At 50.3% G+C, this 24,802-nt stretch overlaps 1 protein-coding gene and 1 long non-coding RNA gene across 5 annotated transcripts in view; one reads left to right on the top strand and one right to left on the bottom strand.

Moving 5' to 3' along the window:
• ELFN1 (extracellular leucine rich repeat and fibronectin type III domain containing 1) overlaps window positions 1-24,802 on the bottom strand; it is a 109,705-nt gene that overhangs the window by 26,388 nt on the left and 58,515 nt on the right. For 2 of the 3 annotated variants that reach the window (XM_069810258.1, XM_069810257.1), the window contains exon 3: window positions 23,068-23,202. The gene's annotated coding sequence lies outside the window, so the exon portion shown is untranslated. Of the gene's footprint in view, window positions 1-13,295; window positions 13,385-23,067; window positions 23,203-24,802 lie in introns of those variants that run through there. The other variant, XM_069810259.1, reaches the window with a different exon arrangement.
• LOC138690545 (uncharacterized) lies at window positions 10,109-17,208 on the top strand. 2 transcript variants are annotated; one of them, XR_011329344.1, is made up of 4 exons: window positions 10,109-10,310; window positions 12,971-14,714; window positions 15,292-15,392; window positions 17,103-17,208. It is a non-coding gene; the product is annotated as an uncharacterized lncRNA (long non-coding RNA). The 2 variants fall into 2 exon arrangements; XR_011329343.1 differs by having other exon boundaries at window positions 12,971-15,392.

Raw genomic sequence — 24,802 nt, 5'->3', positions numbered from 1 at the left:
CCATGGGCAGGTAGGTGGACATCCAGGTCAGGATTTTGGCCACCACCCTTACCTGTTGAATCATTTACTTGTGCTGCAGAAGACTTTGTTTCAAATCCCTCTTTCTGAATCTCTACCAGCTGTCTCTCAGGAAAAATGGCTAAACCCCCAGGGTGGAAATTAGTCTGGAATAGGTCAGGGAGGAAGAAAATCTGACATGTCTCGCTCTGACGCTACTCCGTTTTTCATTCAATATTTAAAGACATGTTGAGCAGGGGCTGGCCTGAGATGCATTCAAATAGTCTGTGCAAAATAAAAGGTCTTCAGCAGAGCAAAGCAACACTTCCCCCGCCTTGGGCAGTGCCCGTTGGCTGGTGGTCCACGGGGCAGGGGGGAGCAGCAAGAGAGAGCCCAGGAGGGAGCAGCTCCAGGTGGGAGGTTGTTATTTAGCTAACTCAAGACAGGAGGAAGAGAAGTGGGATGGAAACATGGCCCAGGAAAAGTTAGGGTGACTGCTTAAAATTGGAAGTAGTAGGAATATGAACCCCAGGTCCCTGGCCATGGATGGACTTGTCCCAGTCCTCCTGCATATCCAGCTCTGCGCCTTGCTGTCGTTCACTTCCCCCAACTCTACAATGGGAATAATATTATTCCCTCCTCACAGGGTTTTGAGATGCTCAGTTACTATGGTGATGGGGCCATAAAAGTACCAAAGATAGCAAGAACAATAATAATATCAGACATGGTAGGAGCCAAATAATTGCATTTAGGGCACGCACACAACACAGAAGGGAGAGCCACCTCCATGCACCACAGCTCTCAAACCCTGAAGACAAAACTTTTGTTATACCAATGGGCTCGCAGCCTACTTAAAGGGCTAATTTCCAATTCCTGCAACATCCACCCAAATGCAAGGAGTGGCCGCCAACGGCCGCAGCTCCAGGACTGGCCCTACCTCTCCCCAACGCCAGCTAGGAAGAAGGGGGAGCAGCGAGACCGAAGGCCCCTCGCCAATGCAGAAATCAAATGTTCCTCGCACCAGCGCTGTAACACAAAGTCCCCACAGATGTTCAGCCGCCGCATTGTTTGACCAGCTGAGCGTTTTGCCGACCAGAGCGGCGAGCGTGACCAGCACAATGCCGCTGATGGCTCGCTCCTTTGTCTCTGCCTTGCATAATGCTTGCATCGTTATTTTTTTTAATTTATGGGGTTTTAATTGAAAAAAATATATAACATCTGTGGCTGCTTAATAACACCTGTGCGCAACAAGGCTGCTTTTCAGCAGCGATTGTCACAGCGTTCTCATCTGGGCAATGCTGAGCCGGTGCTACGTGGCCTCCTCTGAACTGCTCAGGCAAGAATGATCCTTGGAGGGCACATAATTAACAGGTGATGCAAAACAAGATGCCGTGAAAAAAATATGAGGCATCCCTTCTAACAAGGGGAAAGCTTGGAGATGAGCAGGTGATGAGTTTGTAATGCCTCTTCCGAAGAAATGCCTGCTGGCGCTCCCATGGACAGCTGGGCTGCCAACCCAGCTCTGGTGTTACGATCAGAGGAGGTGCAGAGGGGATTTGGCATTTCCATCAGCACCGTGCGCAGCATTTGCACCCCAGTCCTTGCCAGGCACCCACCTTGTGGCTGCAGCTCTAGCCTGGGAGCCGCCTGCTTTCTGATGGGGGCTCAGGCAAGGCTCGTCCCCCCCTTACACCAGCCCTTTACAGCAGCACATGCCACCGGCAGTGACTTACTATTCTGGTATTTGCTGAGCCCAAGGGGGCTGTCAGCAACAGGAATACAAACTGCCCTGCCATTTTCACGACAGCGATGGGATAGCTGCAAGGACCGGCCACGCGCATCTGTGCTCTAACAGACGTTTGCACACTTGCAGCATCCCAGAGGCAGGCTTGGGGATGTCACCACCCATGCTGCTGCATGAAACATGGGGAGCTGCTGCAGCACTGGCATTGCAAGCCTGCCAGCTGTGGACCTTGCCACAGCAAATGCAGAAGGCAGCAGACACCCCTGGGTGGCTGAAAGCCCAGAATCCTTCTCCTCCATCATGAGGTCTGGAGCCCCAGCACCTGCCAAGCGGTTTGTACCATGAGTAAAAGGAGCCTTAAGCTCATTGCTGGTGTTGCCACCCAAATCCTCACGGTTTTGACAGCCTTGGGTGCTGAGACGGCTCCTACCAAAAGCTGCCTCCTTGCAGCATCTCCTGGGGCTTGCTGAGCAGGTGCTGGCTATAACAGTTTGGCTGTTCAGAAAGCACAAAGCACCCTGGGAGGCTTACAGGTGCCTCTTAGATTTATACACGCTCATGACAAAGCTGCTCATAGCAGGAGTGAGCAAGGAGCAGAGGGAACACAGCTCCGGCTGTGCCCAGGTTGAGGTTTCTTACTTGCAGGATCCTCCCTGCACAAAGCTGGAGGAGGTTTTTATCCACTTCTCTCAGCTCTGGGAAGCTCAGGCTGCCCTGAAATCCCTCTTCCCACTGTGACATGGTAAATAAATAAAATCCTGTTCCCTGCTGAGTTCGGTAGTAGAAACAGGGCTGCCAAGGCTGCAGACAACCAGCCTTCCCCGGGCTTTGCCAGGGCTGGCAGGTAGAAAACAGGGGCCATCAGAGCGGTTTTGCCGGGGAATTAAGGAGTGGCAGTGCAAACATTTCCATGTCCAGCCCTTTGTCACTGCAGTTTGCTAATGCCCCCGTGTAACATGGGGTATTTGAGCAGATCCCCTCCTTGCACATCCCTGGTGCAGCCCCCGTTGCTCTCCCCTTCAGCACAGCAAGCTTCAGCGTCTCACCCCCTCCCTCGCTCACATGTTCAGGCTATGAATTCCCCACATCTCTCAGAGTACATTAAAAAATCAATGTAATTACGCAGCAAACATTAATTATGATCAAAAAATGCAATTGAGAGGTATTGATCTGGAGGAGGCCTGCAGCTAGCCACCAAATTACCGAAAACCAAGTCAGTGGGGCTGAGGCCATGGGGATGTGTGGCCAGTTCAAACAGCAAAGCATCCTTGGAGACACCTGGTTTGACAACTTTAGTCTCTGGTTTCTTTTACTGGCTTTTCCAGCTCACGGTGTAAGTAAGTAAAAGTCAAACAGAGGAGTGGATGAATTTAATGTGTGTGTAGATATATCTAGGTGCTCCTGGTCATGACAGCCAAATCCTAAAGGTTTCAGCATGATCAGGCATGGAGTCACTGCAGCCACATCAAAGGGATGGGTGGTGCAGACCCTTCTCAGACGGTACTGTAAGATACAGGAATAAGTCAACCTGGTAATTTGCTCACTGCAAAGTCATGCTCGTCTCCATCTTTTTCCCCCAATCTTAGACCCTGAATAGGCTCTTTAGGTATCTCCATGATGGACAGAAATGAAATTGTGGTCCAACAACAGAAGAAACCCAGAGCAGAAGTGTGGCTGGGAGCATCTTGCCCTGGCGTGTGAGGGGGACAGCTGGCAGGACCCTGGGTGGGTGGGATGAATTGGGCATAACCCCTGCGGGCACTGGGAGGTTGGCCAAGACCTGGTATGGCTGGTAAGAGGACATGAGACAACATGAAGCAAATTGCTTGTCTCAGCCTGTTAACCCCAAGGACATGGCTAATCCTGCCTGGGGTGCTGGCGAAACCTCATCCCTGCGGTGGGAGAGAGAGTGGGATTTGCATGGAAGTGCCCTCCATGCAGATGCTTCTTCAACTGGCCGTTGACGCCCTCCCACACACCCTTTACAGCCTGTGCTGGCTCTCAGCCAGCCTTGCTCTTAGGAAGCTTTTCCTGAGCATCTAACCCAAGGCCTCTTGGCTGCAGTTTAAGCCTATTACAGCTTGTCCAACCCTCAACCAATTGATCACTGTCATTTTTATAACTGCCTTTTCCACACTGGATGAATGTTACACACACACACCCCCCCCGCCTTCAGTTGTCTCTGTCCTGGAGCATAAACCCAGCTCCTTCAGTCCATCTTCCCGGGGCATGTTTTCCAAACTCTCTGAACTCCCTCAATTTGTCTGAATCTGTCTTAAAGTTGTGATGGCCAAACCTGGAAATATATGTCTCCAGCTGATGCCTCACTAGCACTAAATAGAGCCAAATAAATAACCTCGCTGTCTTCCGTCTGAGATTATTAATACATCTGCGGGCAAGATGTGCCTTTTCTTTCCCTTCCTAAAGCATCAGGTTATTGTCTGCTGCTCAGTTTGAGGGCTACTCCACTGCTCGAGCCTTGGCCACTCTCCTGCTGGCTTACCAGTTCTTCCCCATCTTATATCTGCGATTTTGATATCGCCTTCCTAAGTGAAACGCTTTGCACTTGACTTTATTGAATTTCAGTGTATTGATTTCAGGCCATTTCTCCAATTTATCAAGATCATTTTGCTCTGAGGAATCTTGCAGCTGCTTGTCTTGTATCTGCTCTGTGGACAAAAGGTCTTTAGTCCTCAGGGCTCTCAAGCCGGGACTTTGCATTAGTCCTTAAAATAGTGAGAAAGAACTACATGGGAGGCATGGGGACAGTGCAGGATGGAGGTGTCAGGCTGGCTCACACAGAAACGGCCCCACGCTGCCCTCTCAGCCAGGGAAGGTGCAGAAGCAACAGGAGGAGATGGAATGAGCATGATGGAAACACTAATGGGTCCCCGAGGGTGAGAGCAGGGATACTTGCTAAGAGATGCTGGGACTCTGCTGCAGGCTCGGGGACAGCCCTGGAGCCAGGAGGATAGAGGGAAGATGAGCACTGGGTTTTAATGCTCCCTCCTTCTTTTCGTGTCAGCATGTGATGAGCTGCCCTGTTCCCACCTGGGGGCTCACCAGCAGACCAGGAGAAGCCCTGCAGCATCAGGCATTAACAGCACTATTAGGGGACAGCAAAAAATGGACTAAGACAGAGACAAAAGTCCACCCTGGTGTGCACAAACCAGGTCAGATGGTTTTATTGTTATTATTATTATTGTTGCCCAAAGGTCGGAGTGCTCCACTGTTTAAGGCAAAGAAAGAGGCTTGGGAAGCCGCTGCTTGTCCCAGGATTGAAGGAGCAGTCCTAACCCCACTGCTTGGGCACATGAAGAAGCACAAGGCTTTGGGGGAGCATTATGGACCTACAACAACACCTACCTTCCCATCCCGCTTTCCTCCCTCTGCTTCTCCCATCAGCTTTCCAACAGCACCTTCCCCTGCCTCCCCCTCCTCCTCCTGCCCTCTGGGGCGGGCTGAAGTTCAGTCAACAATTACCCAGGTACTGGGAGGAATTTCCTAGAAAACTTTGCAAAAAATCACTTCCTGCAGAGCTGCCTCCTGATAAGACCCTGTTTTTCCTTGGGGAGCAGGTGAAACAACTGAGCTTCAGCTGGAGGCACAGCGGGAGGGCTGGGGAAGACGTCGGGACAGAAATCCAAACAAACCTGGGGAGGGGGCAAAGCAGAGGTGTAATGGAGGGGCCGGAATAGCTTGGGAGATGGCAGTGAAAATGGTTTCCTTGGGAAAAGGCTGGCAAGCCTCAAGTGGAAAAGGGACAGCAAGGGAGAGATGGGAGAGCTCCTCCGGGTGCGGAGACCATGGGGAGAGAAGAGAGAAGAGGAGGGAGGTTCAGGTGAAGCCCCAGCAGCCGTAGGAGCTCACCCCGGCCCTTGACATGGTAACGATGCAGACACAGATGTGTGATAAGCCCTGCTCTGCACACACTTTAAAATCTAAGTAGCTTATGAATAAGTAATAATCCCTTATTCCCAGTACCATAATCTATATTTAATTAAGAAAATAACTAAACGGTGGCACTAAAAGGGGCTGTGTGGGGAAATGGAGACAGAAACACTGTCAGATAAGCTGCAGTAAGAAGGGAAACAAACGGCAGCCTCAGCATGGCAGAGGCAGCAGAGCCATGGCCTCCAGCTTGGCTGTGAACTCAAGGCAACCTGGCCTGCAGGAGACCTGTTTACAGCAAAGTCTGCTACAAGCAGCTTCTTGGGTCAAGAGGTGAGCTGAAGGTTGGCCAACAGGGACTGGGTCATTCACATGCAAGTGTGAATTCTCCCTTCTGTTCAGTCCTGGTGGTGATGCTGGACTGCGCATGGAAAGCAATGCACCAACGTGCCAAAACAGCCCATGCCCTGTATGGCAGCATTCAACAGCACCCAAAGCAGTGCCTTCGACACTGCTACAACAAGCTGTTTGGTGTCTGCATCTTACAACGTTTCTGTGCTGAAGAATCCTTGGCCAGGATGCTCCAAATATCTTGCATTGCCAAATCAAAGCAAGCCCTGCTAGCTGACTAGCACTCAGGGCTGGCATGCCAGCATAATCCATGCTGTTAGACTGGAAGGGGCCATGCCAGGCCAATGCAGGGCCAATGCCCAAAGCATGTAGAGATGTTCATATTATGTATGCAAGAGCTTGTCAGCCCAGGCCAGAACCTATGGCAGTGCTCTGCTGGGTCCCTTACTGCACCCCTGGGACCACCGTCCTCCTCACCGTCACCTCAGCACCCAGGGGCATCAGCTACTTTTCAGAGGTCTTTGCCAACTTGGAGCCAGTGCCAGGCCAAAGACAGACCGGAGTTTGGCTTTTCTCCTGGTGTCTGTGCTGAGGACACTGCGGATGGTGCTGATGTCAGCTCTGATCAACCTCCACTTTGGACAAGAGAGAAAAAGACAGCGGTGTGGCTGTAGATAGTCCAAGTACTCGGCACCTGTGTCCAGAGCCCTTCCAACACCACCAAAAGCACTTCCTGGCTATAGCCCCAGACCCTTCCCTTCTGGCATCTTCCACTAGTTCCCCAAAGCATCGCTGCAGCCTTGCTCCATTAATTATGTTTTGTTTATCCTTTCACTTGTGGGATCTGCAGGTGACAGATACCCCTCTGCTTCCTTGGATTGTCAGCAGTGGAACTCAGAGCATGTTTTAAAAGCTAGGTTAAAGAAAAAAAATCTCAGTCCACATACTATACATTATAAATAGACAGTCTGGTTTTTAAATTGAAAACCAACAATAATCACTGCTAAGAGCCTGCTGAACAAAAGCAGCCTTATTACCACTGGGACAGATTCATTCTTACGAAAAGAACACAAATATTTTTCAAGCTGCTCTTGAGCTCCTGAAGTTGCTAACGTCCTGCTGCTTCCCCTCATCTCTTTCCCAGGGAGCTGCAGGAGGCACAGAGCTGCAGCGGGGATGGGGAGAGTCGTGTGGGCAGTGTAAAACGGGGACAATCCCTTCAGCTACGGGCAAGAGAAAGAGAGACGTAACTTTGGGGGAGGCTTAGCTATACCAGGCTGCCGAGGGAGAGAGATGCCATCAGTTTTTAGTTGCGCTGTTTTCCTCTAACTGCTGTTTTACGGCAGGGTGACAGGAGGTCTGGAGAAACCAGTGGCTTAGTCTGGGGCGGAGCTGAGGAGTGGGATGGGACAGGCTGTGTTGCGAGGGGGACAGCCATTCAGGTAAGCTTGTCTTTCAATTCCTATTAAGCAATCGAGAAAAGCACAACTTCCAGAGAGGACTTGGTGTGCACAGAGCCCACGAGCGCACACTGGGCACCTGCCACCATGAACGTACTGTGCTGAGAGGTATGGTCCACGGCAGCTTGGTGGGCAGGCGTATGAGCTGCAGGGACTTCTTGGATTTGGGTTATCAAGGGGGATAGCTGAGACAACTCTACCTCACTGTCCTATCAGAGGTGTCACACTGCCAATAGCAAGGTCCAGAGATGGGCAATGAACGTGCTGAGGGGCCAGCAAAGCCTGGAAGTAGAGGGATGGGATCCCCAAAACTGCCTGCCCTCCACTCCTTGACCAGAACAAGCGACCGGAGCAGGGAGATGGGTCTGCAGAAATTTCCATGGGGAGCAGGGTGCATCTCAGCAGGATGAAGAGCATTGCCACGGGGCATCAGGGCTGGGAGAGGGCACAGCAGCCAAGCACGGGAGGGGGATAACCACCACTCCTGCAGGGTGCTGCCCCTGAGGCACTTAGAGTGGTGGGCTGAGATTTATGCCCTGCAGAAACGTCATCCAGGGCACCACAAGGAGTCTAAGGGCTGTCCAGAGGGTGCATAGCAGGCTGAGATGTCCTACAACACAGACACGGGAAAGGAAAATGAAAGCAGCCCCATGCCAAGATCCTGAGATCTTTCTTTCCTCTCTTCCCAGGCCATAGTATGGTGAGATCACTAGAAGCCAAGTGCTGTCTGCTAATTCTAATCTGCCACGTACTTTGGGAGCAGCATGGCACTTCAGAAGTCAGAAACGTGCTGTGGAGGTGGCCGCCAACCCAGAGCCAGAAGCATGGCTTAGGCAGGTGGGAGACTGAAGCCAGTGGAGCTAACACTATTTTATCTGGGTTTTGGTCCCTGAATCAGAGGGCTGGACAGCATTAGCCATTACTGATCTGGAGCCAGCATCTCAATGACTACAGAAGAAACTAACACTCGCTGGATCGCTGCCTGGGCACTGTTTCAGGCACAGCTGCCAGCAAGCTCATGCATTTGGTCTGTCCTGTGTTACGATCGGAACAAGTGACGTGGGACTGACAGCATCCCACAGCTCTGGCCACACCAGCAGTTACCCTGAGCACAGCACTGGAGCAGCCATACCCTTGGAGATGGGGCTAAGAGGGTCTTCTCTCTGCCAGAGTCTGAGTGTGGCTACTGGGGAGGGAGCATGGACTTGTAAGGTTGACCTACTAAGTGATGCTGACTGCTCCATGTTGGAAGTTGTCTTTCTGAGTGCAGAGTGCATGTTCAAATGTTACTGAGAGATAAGAAAGGTGCAGCCTTGGAGATGGAGGAGAAAGGAAAGGAACAAAAACAATTTAATAATGAATATATTATGTAGACATGTCATGCCTCTTGCCTGCTGGCATGGATTAATATCCATAAATCAGAGAAGAAAGGACTGTTTTTAATGCTGGAGATGGATGCTGGTCCTCAGAAAATTGCTAAGGGGGCATTAATGAGGAGAGACATCTGGGAATGGCTCCAGGTGCATTGGCTGCATGCACGGTAAATTCTGCAGAACTGTTGTCAGCTAAAATTTATTCCTGTGCTGCGGATGTGTGTGGTCCACGAGGACAGAAGTGTGGGGACCATGGATCCCCATGTGGAGGCGTTGGTCAAGCTCAGGAGGAAGGTGGACAGTCCCTTGGTGCTCTGCTCCACAAGGCAGCTTGTCGCCTTCCTTTCTGCAGGCCTGGGCTTGCACACGAGGAAAGCTTTTGACTTTCCATAACCCAGATGTCGATAGATCGAAACCATCCTCTTCTACCAAAACCTTGCCGCATAAAACCAATACACTCAGCAAGAAGCTCCACATGGACTAAGTGACAGGACAGTCTCAGCCTGGGAAAGCCAGGAGCCAAAACTAAGGTGGGGCAGGCTACTACATCCATCCTGCCTCTGCTGGGCATGCAGTCACCAGGGACAGGAGTCAGGGACAGGGTTATCTCACAGCCACCACCATGGCCACGACCCAGAGGATGGGGAGCAGCATCTCCTCCTGCTGTTTAAATAAGCATTGGATTGGCCAGAGATAAGGATCACCCCTTGGTACTAGAAGGAGCCCTCCAAATATGAAAGAAGGAGCTCTGACGTGACATGGAAGGGACAAAGGGCAGAGGCTCAAAGCACGGAGCATCTCTCTATGACATTTCTAGAGCCCACCCTGAGGGTGGCTGGTGGGTATCTGGGCAAGAGGCAATTGGCCTGTTGAACAGGCACATGCCCCAATGCATTAATTAGTCTGCCCTCCTCGGGACGTTTCCCTTTCAGAAGCACAAGACCCCTGCCAGGATTTCAGAGGGACATTAACCTCAGCGGAGATGGCACAGCGTGACCTTTCACATCCCCGGGAGGGCTCTGCGTGGCAGGGGCTGCTATCGGGAAGCGGGGGTCATTTCTGCTGTCAGTACTTTTTCCTAAGGAGAGGGGATTAAGTGCCAGGATTTCATTAATCACATTTCATGTGCATTTTAAAAACCCTTGAAATCTTCACTTTTTAAGAACATCGCCCTTGCCTTCTCCTCTCCTACCCACCCTGTAATCTGGTGTTGGTGGCCTCTCGTGCATGCTCTCCCTCTGCCCTTCCCGGGACCACCTCCTTCCACTTGCACGACCCACTTTAGCCGTCAGATTTACAGCTGAGCAGTTCACCCGGGGGAAGAGGCTGGATTCACAGAATAAATTTGCAGAGCCAGGGAGCCAGCTGGGGACGAGTGAGCAGAAACTGTCTCTCCAGGAGAGAGACACCCACACCCGCGCGCATGGGGAGAGGCGAGAAACCTACCAGGGAGACGACTGGGAGCAAAGGATGCTAAGAAAGCATACATTCACGGTATGAATGGATTAGAGGGGGAAAGGGAAAAGAAAACAAGGCAGGAAGGCAGCGAGGGAGGGAAGGGCATGGCAGAGAAGGGCACAGGGCAGCAGGAGGGAAGCCCGCCAGCCAAGGAAACGAACCCCACCACAGCACGGCTGCTATTTTTCAGGTTGCACTGCAAGAAAAAGGTGTGATGTGCGAGAAAGCTTGGTCCTAGAAATCTGCTCCCAGGAGGGTGACAAGGGACGTGGGTAGGGCAGGACAGGGAGCAGGGAAGTTGCTGGCTTGGAGGGGAAAAGGGGAGGTTTGGAGGATCTTGAGGGCTGCAGGGACTGAGCTGTGCAGAGGGAAAGGAGGGATGGAGGAGGCTGAGTATTTGGAGACACCTCAGCATTTTCAGGGCTTATTTGAAATAAGTAGCCAACTCCTTTCAGATTCACTTCTCATCTGATGGAGCAGTCCCGGATCCTGACAGCAGAGCAGAAGTAGCTGCCGTCCCAGGGTCCTGGCGGAGGGCTGGAAACCCCAAGCACAAGATCCGGAGGGTTGCTACAAGCAAACCCATGTGGTGACATGAGAAAGCCGTGCTGGGGCCGAGCTCACAGGCAGACAGGCTTAGCCCTCGGAGAGCAGGGAATTGCTGCCTGTCTGTGTCTCTCTCTGTTTTCCCTGATTTTATTGTGTTTTGTTTAATTGAATCACACACACACATGCACACAAAGCCCCAACTCATGGTGTAAAGTCTATAAGGAAACAAGCAGCAAATTAACATTCCAGGAGGAGCGATGCTGAGCAAACACATGACACTCAGCACGAGCCGCAAGCAGGAGGGAGTGAAGCAGCGGGAGGAAAGGGGGAGAGAGGAGAAACCTGCAGAGAGGGAAGAGGGAGCTGCAAGAGGGTTTTCCAAGGGGAAATGGAGCGCAAAAGAAGCAGAACAGGGGAAGGAGGAAAACCCAAAAGGAGAGGGGAGAGGGCAGCAGAGATAATGCTGGAGTTACCTATAAGGTCACTGTGCCCAGAATCTGCCTGATGTGTGTGTGGAGCAGTTCGGAGCATGGGAAAAGAAAGCTGCCACAGCTCAGGGCTGGGGGATGGCTGGGCTGAAGGGACACGGCTCAAAGTCCCAGAGGTCCTTCGCTGCTCCAGGGCTCTCCTGCCCAAATATGAACAAAACACCCCTCTGGACACAGCACCCTAGTCCAGCTAGGCCTCTGTCATGACCTGCTCAGCCTCTCTCGGCATGGCAATCATACCCCTTTCTCAGCCCTCGGCTCAGCTAGGACCCCCACTCCCCTTTCTCTTGTGATGTCTGGTGTACCTGCGGCTCCATGCAAGGTGCTTATCCTCAGGAAAGTATCAGATCCTGAGGAATGATGGACATGCGGGGTGAGACCATGATGTGCTGGGGGATGTGCTCCAGCACTCCCCAGGCTCCTCATCCCCAAGGAGCAGCACCCCAACGGGACCACCCAAACCCTGGATGACCGGTGCAGCCCTCAGCCCAGCCAGAGCTGTCGGACCAGCAATCTCCTCCACTGTGACCACAGCGTAGAGGACAGGGACGCCAGAAGGGAAGGAGCATCTCCAGGATGGAGGGTTGACTGTGCAGAAATGTGGCTCTCTGGCCTCTCCTCACCTCCCAGCTCACCCCTGCTCACGAGGTGCTGGGAGGTAGCGCAACACTGATCAGCCACTCCACGAGATAAGATGCTCTTCAGTGCTGGAGAAGTGCAAGGTTAAAGGACGTGAGCATCCTGCCCAGGCTTGCTGTGACAAGCCTCACATGTGCTTAGTCACATCCAGCTATGAAGCCACTCTGGGAACCAAGACATTTATTCAAAGGAGCAGCAGCATTGCACACACATCTGCCTGTGTGAAGGAGAACTTCAAAAGGGCTGACAGTCATGGAGCCCAGCAGTAACCTTTGGCTAATTAGCTGTCTTGATTTCCTTGCAGTTTATTTTTACACTTCTTGGGCTCTGAAATGCATTTACTGTAATGTCAGGAAGGTCGTGGTAAATATAAAGCTTCCTAGCAATAACTATATCTATCCCACTGGGCTTTTGGGACTGATAGCTACAGCTTGGCTTGGGACAGGCAGGCTGAGAACACTTCGCTGAGGTTTTTGCCTTGCACAGGACTTACTGAGACTGCTGGTGGCAACGATAAAGGCTCCTGGGGCAAAGCAGGTATATGCATGGAGCACAACGAGCACAGAGCAGAGGGCACGTGTGAAAGTGCTTTCAAATCATAGATGAGCAGGAAAGACAGAGGGACAGGGAAGCCTGCAGGATGCAAAGCCAGGAGCCAGCTCAGGAAGGGAGCGATGCTGAACCTGCAGAGAGGAGCAGGTGGGACCCCATTCTAAGCATTAATTAAATCATCAGCTGGAGCTGCTGTCCAGAGAGCCTTCCTGCTCCTGGAACACAGGTGACACAGACTCCCTGTGACCCTTGTCGGAGGGACGGGACTGTCACGGGCTGGGACCTGACTTCCCAGGGCCCCCCTAGCAAAGCCCACCCCACAGCCCTGGCTGACACCCCCTCCGTCCCAGGAGTTTCCTGCACTCCACAGACCAGAGTAGGTTTGCATGTCAGCACTGACAACTTCCATTTGGCCAAGGTTAAACTGTGGGTGACCGCAGCCTGAGCTATTCCTGCTTCTCTCCATAGGGGCACGCAGCCCACCCTGCCGGCACCTTGCAGAGCATCTGTCTCCCACCACCTCCTGTGGGCTCTGGACCCGGCACTGGGCAGAGGAGTGAGACCGGGCTGATCCGCACCATGAGGAAACGCAAAGGGTAAGAAAATATCTTCATTATCTCTGCGCTGTGATCTCCAGCACAAACCACTCAATATGTGGCTCCCCCTGGACTGTGCACAGAGAAGATCAGTGGAAGGAAACTGGAGAAAAGACCGTTGCATTAATGATCAGAAATGAAGCAACGCTCCTCTGCCTCCGGATCAGTGCTACTCTGGCGAGGAGACCTCTGAATACCTGCAGATGGGTGGCAGGCACCCAGCACTTCAAAGAGCCTTCCCCCCTTGGCTGCCGCTCCGCCTGCCTGGCTGGGTGTCAGTCTTCAGGATTGCCCCGGGTACCAGTCGGGAGAACTTGGTGCCAATTAAAATCCAGGCTGTTGTATCCTTTGAACTGCAGAGAAACAAAGCCCGTGAATTCAACCTTTGCCTTTTTTTTTTTTTTTTCCCCCAAATGATGTCAGGAGTTGAAGAGACAGAACAGCACTGAGTGCAATTGCTGTTGAAAGCTTCTGGCTATTTCAGCACGCTGCTTGAACTCCACCAGCGGAGGCTGCGCTGGAGTCGGTAGCCCAGCCGCTTAGCTCCAGATCTTTAATTTTAGGGGTCAAATCATTATGAAGTCTCTCAGGGAAGTTAATAGGAAGTTTACCTTTGCCTCAGCTATGTAAAATCAACAAGAAATTCCCAACTGCCCATAGTGATAAACTGTCCCATCTCCAATCCCAAGCATCCCTTCCTACGAGTCAAACTCATGTTATATTTTCATTTTTAAACCCACTCTTACAATTAAAGCTTACGCTGCCTGATCAGAACCAAAATGTCTCGGATGACTGGCAATAAGACAAAGGGCTTGATTTTGGGGCTGACATCAGCCAGCACTCAAATCTGAGTCTCCCCCCTTCTTCTGCTGAGGTTCAGGTATTTCAGGACTGAGCTCTCTGCTAGAATGATGCACCTGCATCTTTGCAGCGCAAGGCACAGCACAGCTCCATTCAGCCCCTCGGTGTGCAGCCACTTGGGCCCTGACTGCACCAGCAAATCTCTTTGGCTAGCACCCAACCACCTTAAAAGCCCTTTGCAGCTCCCTGTACCAACAACCTGCACCTGGGTTGCTTTAAAGGATGAATACCATGGGCGCAGTTTCAAAGCATCTTGCTGACCATAAGGCTTGTGAGCAGAGCAAGGCGCTTTGGTACCTAGAATCTTAAAACCACACACAGAAATGATGGTGAGCAATAAGCAGTGAAGGTTTCAGCAACAAGGAAGGAGTTATTGCGTTGCTCCAAGCTGGCAAGGAGGGACCTGCAGCACTGAGCCCTCCCCCCTGTCAGCCCTTTTATTGCCCATCCCTGTATACCTCGGGCAGATGTGGGGGACACCCGCGTAATCTGAGTCCTCTGGCATGGCCAGAGCCATGGCATGATGCGGGGATCCTTTAAAGGAGTTGGTACCATTCAGGAAGGGAAGGTCCTGAGCTCATGGGTCATGCATATATATGTGCGTATACATTATTTATACCCTCCACATGACAGCTGCTGGCTGTAGCTACAGACTCTCTCCACTGATGCCTCTCTCTGAGTCATGGCTGCACAGAGCTCCTTGACAGACCTGGAGGAGACGTGGTAAAATCCCAAACATGAGTATTGCATCAAAGGTACAGTGATTATCAGAGCACAGATAAATAACAGCTTCTTCACAGTTTTGGGGGTGGGAGGAGAGCTAGGGCTGTCTAACCACCCTCCTGGAGCTTTTGTCCTGGGGGGGTGGCAGTAGCACAGGGTCCAGACCCAGGGACACAGTGTGCCTGGGCTCGCGGCTCCAGGACCGGTCCCAGATGCTCCATTGGGGTGTGTTGGGGGTGTCTGTCCACACTGCTGGCAGAGGAGCTGGGGAGCTCGGCAAGGAGCTGGTGGGTGGACTTGAGTGGGATTTCTCCTGCACGGAGAGCTCTGACAGTCCTTCACGCATGCCTGGCTGTGTAAGTCACTCTTCGTTTGGCTGACACTTAGGAGAAAGCCTCATGCGAGGCTTTTAGAGGATGTTGCACGCAAATGGTGGGAGATTGCCCCACATATCCTCATGGATGGGCTGTGGCGAGCCGAAGCCCGTGACACTGTGCAGTGTGAAATGAAGAGGGGTGGCTGGGACAGTACCAGCAACCTGTCCTGCCACTGCATCTCCCCTCGTGATGATTTTCCTTCTCTCATTACTGTCTTACTTATTTTCCCCAGGACTTTGGCCTGCTCTGAAACTGCTGCTGCGTCAGCTGCCCCAAGATGCGGGAAGGATATGTGAGCATCCCGATGAATGCAACAGCCACTTCTGACAGCAGGTACCCTGCACTGCAATGGGCATTCTTATTTACAGCTACTATTTCAACCAGCCCTTGAGGCTGGACAGGAGGTTTTCCACCCATTTGATGCTGGAGCCCAGCTCTGGGGGATAGCTGTAGCCCCAAGGAATCAGTGCCCATGTACAACCCTGCCCAGCACCACCAGGCTCCAAGGCCTGGGGACCAGCACGGGAAAAAGACCACCCCATCCTACCCCCCTCTGGGAATAGGGACAAGGAGCAAGACATCGGGGAGGATCATTACTTTCGTAGTGGGTTTGCTAGCAGGGAAATCTGCTCCTTCCAACTCCACCTCTCTGCAGAGTCAGTGACTCCCCCCACCAAGCATTACATTTTATTCTATAAGTGCAAAGCAATTTCCATTGAGGGTAGGGACACTGAAGCACAGAGAAAGAGGAGAATAATATCTTATCTTTCTTTAATCCCCACCATCCCAAAGGATCCCAGTGCCGTTTGCTTTACTTTCTATATGTATGCACAGTTAATTAGCATTACCACAGAACTGCAGGTATTCTCAGACTTAGTAGAGGGAATATCTTGTAATAGAAGGGTAAGCAAATTGTTTCTGCTGTTTCTATTACAGCCAACTTTGATTATCCAGGGTAATAGGATAACAGGGACAAAGCAAAAACATGGATAACATGAAACCTATGCAAATTAAGCTAGAAAAAAGTGATGCTGAAAGTAATGGAGGAAAGAAAGGTCAGTGATACTGATTAAGGAGCATGGAGATCCCTGCACTAGCGCTGCCCTAAGCTCATAAATCCATACATGATGGTACCTGGGCACAGTAGTTACGGAGCAAATCTATAGGGTCTGTCACTATGCAGAGGAAGCAGAGATATCCCCTGCACAGTAAAGCCAAGCTGCAGCAGAGGGAAGCGAATTGCATTAAAGCAGAGCATTTCAAAGCCTCCATGTGAGGGATTTGTCATTAAAATGAATAAGATTTGGGCACTCAACCCACCTCCTCCCTACATGAGCAGGAAGAAGCCCAATTTAAAGGTCAGCATCTTAATGGCTTTCGCTGTGTATATACCAGGATAATTCCTCTCCAAACAGAAATCCAGCACCTGCTTGGTGAGCCACAGCCACTCTTTGAAGGAGCACGACAAGAACATCCATAGCTGAGGAAGTATAGGTATACAGATAGGTATAGCTTCTCCATTAAAACAGGAGCAGAGAGGCTAAGAGGAGAGAAGAGCTGACTCCAACCGCATCTCCTTGCAATATGGCCCAAGCCGAGGAGAGGAAACAGCACTTGAGTTCCTCTGTAGTCCCCCTGTCTCAGCAAAGACCAAATTCACTCTGCTCCGCCAGAGGGGATTTTCAAATCCTCGGCACCAATATCGTGGAGGCAGCTCTGAAAAATCTCTGGTGGTGGGTGGATAAAAAGGGCACCAGTGTTGATGAGACAGAAAGAAGAGAGGGAGGAATCTTAGAGGAAGACGAACCTTCTTAATAGGTTTTATTGATTTAACCCAAAGAGAGAACAGTAGGGGGAAGTTTATGCCATTTAAATGCAAACCAGCAATAAAAATAATCATTAGAGTCATAATCTCAATCTGTTAGCATTTTATGTAGAAATGAGCTTAATGGGAAATATTTTCCATGTAAACTATTTGCATTTACTTAGTACGAATGAGTCTCTTAAATATAACTCAATCATTATCATGGACTTTTTTTAAAGGGTTGGTTTTAGTCCTCAGTTCTTTAAAGTGCCTGATGATTTCATATCCCCTGTTGAGCCTGACTTGGAGAAGCTGCTGGCCCACCCCAGCTGTGATCTGATGTCCATACCTCTGTGGATATTCCTGTTTCCATACTGGAAGTAAATGTGGATTTCGACAGCAGTGAGAAACCATCACTCTTATCCAAATGGTGCTGAGATTTTGTGACCAGCTAAGGAGGCTGCATTGCTTACTCAGATCTTGGGACCTTTGACTGAGGAAAAGTAACTTCAGAGCATTTTTCCAGGCCCTTCATCTTCCAGAAGTGAGAACAACCTGACAATCTTTCTTAGCTTTCGCTCTTGTAAAAGAGGAGGAAAATGTAGGTTTTTCCCTTTGTGGAGGAGCTGCATGGCTGGCAGTGAAGATGCTGGGCGGGATGCTCTTCCCCAGTGCAGGAGGGGAAATCGGACGTGTCCGCCTGCATCTCAGAAGGAGCTTTTCTGGCCAGTGCCATGTCCCCAAGATCAGCTCCCGCAGGGACACAGTGCTGCCCACGTGCAGGTGCTCAGGGGAGGTCACCGTCCCTGTGAGTCCCATGCCACGCACGTCTCAGCCACAAAGAAAGAAATAAATACCCTCTTCTGCCTGGGGACACCTTTTAATCTTCTTGCTAGATTTTCATACACTAGTCCGGAGTCTCAGCTGGGCCACGCATGATCTTATTTAGCATTCCATCCACAGTGCTCTGCTAAACCAAGGCTGCTATTTTATGCCACGTGCTGGTAGGGGCCGGGGCTGCTCTCATTTATAGCACTGGGGGGGTTCCCAGCTCATACCCTGCCCCAGAGGAGAAAAATCCCATGGAGGTGGCCACCCGGACCAGTATCCCCAGTGCTGGGAAGCTCACAAGCCCCTTGCAGACCCACTGGTGGCAGGACGCTTGCAGGCAGCAAGTGCCAGAGCAGCGGCTCTCCAGGATCCAGGCAGATGCCAGGGTCCTGTGCCAGGGGCTGGATGGGCAAAAGCCACCACAGCTCCTCGAGCGGATTTGGCCCCGTGTCCACAGCCTGGCGAGCTGATCGAGCCCCTGACGCGCTGCTGGTCACCAGGTCTCCAAACGCACACCGGACCTCATGCTGCGTGGGTAATTCAAGCTTGCAAGGGGGTTATTAAAATCCATTCAAAGCTAATGTCAGCCATTTCGGTGTTAATGTCAGTGGCTGAGAGGCACAGCAGGAGCGGGGGGAGAAGGACTTTGATTTCCCCACTTTAATTTCCAAGCAGAGTGGGCTTGGTGGGCAGCGGCGGGAGACGGGGAGTGGCGGCAGGTGGGAGAGTGTGGTGCTGCGTCTCGTGCCACAGACAGGTGGGATTCGCAGTTTAATCCCATCAGCCGAACATTTCGCTCCATGTTTTACTTGACAGCATCTATCCCTTGCCAGCCATTTCAGAGGCATGTTAGCTGCCAGGATCCCAGCAGGTGAGTCTGCCTGAGCACTCCGTTCCAGCGTGGTGGCTGGAAAGGGGCTGGCGGTGCTGGTCTGCACAGGGCTCCATCGGGTCTGGCAGGTGGGATTGGGCATCGCACCCAGGCACTTCCCATTGGGTGCATTTAGGGGTTCAAACCTCCTCCCCCAAGTTCAGCCTTGGGTCTGTGCTGACTCGCAGCTCCTCAAACCCGCTGGGGGTGAAAGCAGGGCTGGAATTTGCTCATGTCGGTCAGGCGAGTCCAAACCAGCCCCTGGATTTTGAAAAAAGCCGGGTAATTTCAGGATGTGGTTACCATCATGCAGGCTAAGATAAGAGTAATCAGAGCTTCGGGCCATAAGCCGATTCCTTGTGAGTCTCAGGAAGGAATTAGCCCCATCTCCTCCGCCCTGTGCTGCCCAGCAGCCTTTGCACACATGGGCACACACCTGGTGGGAGGCTGACCCATGGACACACACGCATCCTAGTGCTTGAGGATGGAGACAGGGTGACAAGGACCCTGTGCCGAAGTCCCATGGGCAGAAGAACTGGCATGGAGAGCAGAGAAAATCTGCTCTGCCCATGGTCTGCAGGGCAAGTGTTGCCCTACCTCCTTGCACGAGCACGGCGGTCCTTGGACCCCCGAGGTGTCCCTCCCCGGGAGGTCCCTGCCCTGTTTCTCCCCCGGTTTCGGCATCTGTTTGCAGCGGGGATTCCACCACGCTGGCTGAGAAATGCATCGCAGTCTCTTAATAGCTCATCCTGGCTGGAAGCTTTTCTTCGTATATAAATACTATGTGTATAACAGTGGCCTCGTTTCATACTATGCAAGTGCATCAGATGCAGTTAAACATGCTGAAGATGGCTTAAATGATCCAAATTTAACATTTGGTTATGTAGTCTGAAGATTTCATTGAGTTTCTAGGTTAGAAGGTACTGTAACTGTAGTCTGACCTCCTGCATAGTGAATTTTACCCAGGGATTTAAAGCAAGTCTGACCATTAAGCTCCGTCCTTCTGACAGACAAAAATTAGCCTGGTTCATAAGCAAGAGGGGGGGCTGCTGGAAGCAGACTGATCACAAGTGACCCAAATACCAAAGACCAAAATGTTGACCAGCATCTCTGAAGGGCAGCAGGTCCTGGCTGACAATACTGCCACAAACCAGATTATTTTGCTTTAGTTTGATTTGTGAAATGAAGGTAACAAACAGTTCTGAGGTCAAAGCTAGTATTCAAAAGCAATATTGGTATCACTGTTTTCACCTAGAAAACTGCTGCTATTCAAAAATCAACAGTATTAGAGAAAAGCAAAACTCTAGTGGTTGCCAGCGGTTGGTCAGATGGGTCAATGAGGTGGTTTAGGATGACAGGACCGCCAAGACGTATGGCACAAGCATATCCAAGTCCCACCCCATGTCCCTGCCCTCCTGCCCCGGTGCTGGGGTGGCTGGGGGAGAGGGGCCAGGGAGGTGGGAAGGAGCCGCGTCTCCCTGCGGCCGACATCTCTTGCCACGTGGCAGGTTACCAAGCAGCCGAGAGTGGGCAACAATTTCTTTTGCCAGTTTTCTAATTTATCTAATGAGCAAGAAAATAAATCAAGCTGACAGTCACCCAGGTGGTTTTGAGCCTCAGCTCCTCACAGTCCCCTTGTTCTTCCAGCCCATTTTATAACAGGGTTATGACCTGAGGACACAGCAATAACTCCTCCTATAATCTTTTCTTTACTAACGTCACTTAGCAGATGGAGTCATTTAGAGGTGCTCACGTTTAAATGAGTGGCTTGCCCTGAAAGGGACAGAGCTGGGGCTGCTGGCAAGGTTTTCGAGATTGTTAGCCTAGAAAATGCTTAGCAGGGGAAGCAGTTGGCAGGCAGATTTCACGGACATGGCACCGTTGTCCTCTGCCAGCAAAATTACAAGGCTGAAATCCTGGAGCTGGATGGGGCCAAACTGTTCACAGCAAACAATTTAATTGATGGCTGAAGTGAATTGCCCAGGAGATGATTTTTAGCCATCTGCTCATTGCATGAAGCTGCTTGCAGAAGGGTCCGTGCAGTCGGGTGTCAGCGGCTACCTGCCTACATCAGGGACGGGCTGGCTGGGGCTCCCCATCTTGTGGACCTTCACCAGAGTCACCCGGGCACCTGCTCCCCCAAAGAGCAATCCAGTGCTGCGAGCATGGCTACTTCCACACTTGCCAATCCAAAGATACTACGCTTCCCTACAAATATTACTGCTCTTAAGCCTTTGTGGCTAGACCAGTGATGGAACCATGCAAAAGATCTCAGCATTGGCTGTTTGAAAGGGAGCCTGCACAATGTAAAGAAGAACAGCACCAGACTAAACAGCAACACCTACTTTTCAGCTTCTGCAAGAAATTCAGCAGCAATCTCAGAGGACTCTCCTCTCTAGCTCCCTGACCCCCTGCACAATGCTGCACAGGCTACCTTCATAAGCTCCTTTCATTTGGCTTAATAAAGTAAATTAACTTTCCAGCTCTTCCAAGGAGAATAGCCATGAAAATGTACCTTGAGATGAATGCTTGCAACCCTTGAAAATACCTCTTGCTTGTGAAAAGGCTTCTGAGAAATGAATAGAAGGGACAATAATTACCAAAGAAGGGGAAAATATTGTTCATGCTGGCTGGGCAGGATTTGACCCAACCCTTGCAGAGGTTGGGGAGAAGAAGGAGGAAGGAGGCAGGGAGCTGAGACATTAATGGCAATCATTGTTCTGTGGGGAGCAATGTCTCACAGTGTCCACGGAGACCAATCTCAAATTATTCAGCCTAATAGTTCTCAAAACAAACTCTTATTCTGCTCTTTTGTGGCAGGCATGAAGCTTTCTCTTCAAGTCTCATTTTACATCTTTGGTAACTCAGTGCTGGATGGGATAACACTCAATTGTGAAAACCCTGCAGGAGCCTTTGATGCAAGCATCTTCAAGACGCAGGGCTTATCAGCTCAAATAACACAACTGTCTTTTATCCTTTGTGTCCCAAGCTCGCTGTTTCAGCACTTATATTTGTAATTCATTGCCTGGCTCTGGGTCTGGATCCATCAGGACAGACAACCCTGTCTATCTGTCTGCATTGCTGAGATATTTGTGTCTGCCTGGAGGGACCTGAGCACCTAAGCTCTGCTTATCTTCAATAATGTTTAGGTTCCTAATTGGTTAAAAGTCACTTTGGAAAGGAGGTCTTAAGAGCTGTAGACTTGTGGATGCTTTCAAAATGACTACCCCCAGGCCAGGCTGTCCATCTTTCCATCTCTCCCATCAGGGACTGTATTCTCTCGGTCCCATCTGGCCTTCAGAGATGCCCGTGCACCTCCAGCACTGCAGTTCCTCCCTTGCTGGCCAGGTCCAGCTTGCAGACCTGCACACTTTTCACCAGCGCTACATCTTCTTCAAAAAAAGGACAAATGATGTGGAAGAAGAAAAGGTGAAAACATGATAATAGCTGTGGGAAAAGGCTGCTGCTATAGACGTGACAATGCTGGAAATGGAGGCTCAAGGAAGTTTTTCTCCAAAAATTACTCTTTTCAATCTCAACAGCACACTGAAGGGAAGTTTAAGCACACTTTTTAACACCTTTTGTACTCAAATTCCAAATTCACCTGTCTTCCCAAGCAATAACAATCTTGTTTTATCCAGCTGCGCATTTTGCTATAGAAATTTGTTTCCATTAAACTATTCCCTTTTGTCCTCTTAAAAACCATATTTTAAATAATAACAGTGTAAAAAAAATTACATACTACCCAAAAAACTCAACTCTGTCGTCTGTGCACTCTTATACAAAAGTTATCTCTTTCTTTCAATGGACTGATGAAAACCCTTTTCATAATGTCAAGGTGGAGATGAGAAAGAGGGAGAAAATTTCTGAGTGCCCAGCACAGCTAGTCATTTCAACAGGAAACACAGGGCAAACTCTGGTCTTAGAAAACTAAGTTACAGCACCAACATGAACCTGATGTTCTCTTTCTGCTTTGTAAAACACAATTTTGTAGAAGTTGGGATGGAGGCACATGTTGCACTTCTCATCTGGGGAAAAAAAATGCACTTTTTCCAAATTCCTTAAATCTTAACAGAAGAATGTGAATTCAATCTTAAAAAAAAATAAAAATAAAAATTATAACCATGGTAACTTTCACTACTACCACACTTTCAGGAGCGCAGCAGCCGCAGCTCAGCCATTCAGGGTTTCCCCGGGAAGGTCCATGCTTGGCCAGCGCTCAGAGAAGAGGCCCACCAGAAATCAAGAACAAGAACAGCAATATGAGAAACACAACCCTGAATCGCTGTCCATGTCTGCACCAGCCTCTTCCCTCTTGGAAATGAATGCCATGAGGCTCCCCTTTGCGATCCACTCCTGGAGAGGATTTCCAGGTAGGTGAACCCTCCCCAGAGAGACTTGCTCCATCCACGCGATCCCTGTTGGCTCTCTCCTGTGGCCAGCTGTCTCACACCAGCTACTTCTCTCACTCGGGAGATGCAGTCGACAAGGTCACCCCTTACCTTTGCACCTGTGTGTCGCTGCTGGTTCCTGCTACAGTCATGAACGTCTCCTAGTTGTTGTCTGCAGGGGCTGGGAGGCACACTGGACACAGCATTCGGGATCCCACCAGATGGTCACCAAGCCCAGTATTTGAACTGCAAGGAAAAAAAAAAAGAAAACGTAAGAGGGAGTTTCATCAGGGGGTACAAAAGATTGATTGACAGCTTGATTAACATAAAGCCATCCCAGGGACAGCACAGCTACTCAAGTTATGGATCAGACACAGATGCGGGGACCAGATGTGAATGGGAAGAGGACCAAGGGGAGGTCCAAATGAGATCAACTGCTCAACTTAGTTACTAAAACAGAAAAGAAATCCACCTGCCACCAGAGGAGGGACTGTAAGAAACGCTGGAAGGGGACCTGGGACTGAAGTAAGAGGAATGGCTCGAATGCCAGATGGGGACTGAAAGAGATGCCGGGGAGATGAAAAGCTCTGGGCATGCACAGGGCAGATGGTACAAGACGGACATCAACGCAGAGCTCCTGGAGGAGTGAGGAGCCACTGCCACCACCAGCACCAGCCACCCAGCACGGACAGATTTTAATAAGCTTACTAATCATCCTTACACCTGGGTATTGGTCTCATAAATATGTTTTTAAATCTTAAGCGTGATTTTATTGTCCTCATCGGTCACTTCCAACCCCCTCTCTGTTTTTCTCTTACTTTTGGATGCCTGGCTGGCCAGGGCTCTCTATGGTTACCACTGCTGTCAAGCTCCTGCTCACCTGTGATGCGAGACAACCAGTATAGCAAGAAGAAGTGACACTGATGGTAACAATACTCATCTTTGTGATATTCAATGTCTTGTTTTATTATCATCAACATAATAACAGTAATACCAATATTAGTGACAACCATTTTATTATTCCTCCTGTTAGTAATATTCAGACATGACCTAAGAGGTATTTCAGAAAGACAACACAAATCCAGTGCAAGATCCAGGAGAATAGGGCAGTTAATTAAACGTCAGAGTGATGGACAGAGCTGGGACAAGTCTGGAACAATATCAGAGAGCTGGACAACCTCTGACAAGTGCAGGGGGATGGATGGATCTGGGACACCTCTTACCTACACACATCTTTAAACACAACATTGCTTCCTGCTCTGTCGCTGTTTCATTGACTTATGCAAGTGAGGAAATTTTCTGGAGAAAGCTGCCTTCCAAGCCGTGTCACTGATCATAGTCTGATCTGGTGACATTTTATTACCTCCAAATGGTGCAAAGGAAATAAAGAGCCCCATTGAAAATGACAGCATCTTAAATGTGGGGTTTAACCAGCATATGTGTGAACTCACAGCAGGTAGGATTTTTTTTTTCGCAAAAGATTTCTTCTCCTTTTTCCAAACTAGACATTCACAAGAGAGGCAGGTGGAGGACAGCGAATGGGGAGAGAGAATGGCAGCTGGAGGGTGTTGCAAAACTCCAAGAATAATATTACAGAACAAAAGCAAGCCTGTGACAGATACCGGGCAATCTGTAAGTCGTCAGGAGAGTGGAGAACATAATAGACTAATCAATCAGGTAGGCAAGGGTGAGAAGTGTCACAGGGAAGCAATAGGTAGTTGGAGGTCAGTTATGAAATATAATCTTTAAATTGGAAGGAGAAGGACAGTAGTGCAAGAACAATGACAGGTATTTGAATGCAGGTAGGTGAATGTTGGATTGGTGATTTCCAGGAGAGCGAATGTCG

Source organism: Haliaeetus albicilla, chromosome 22, assembly GCF_947461875.1.
Source record: "Haliaeetus albicilla chromosome 22, bHalAlb1.1, whole genome shotgun sequence".
Taxonomy (NCBI): domain Eukaryota; kingdom Metazoa; phylum Chordata; class Aves; order Accipitriformes; family Accipitridae; genus Haliaeetus; species Haliaeetus albicilla.
Note: the sequence above shows the minus strand (reverse complement) of the source record. Positions and strands in the feature narration are given on the sequence as shown.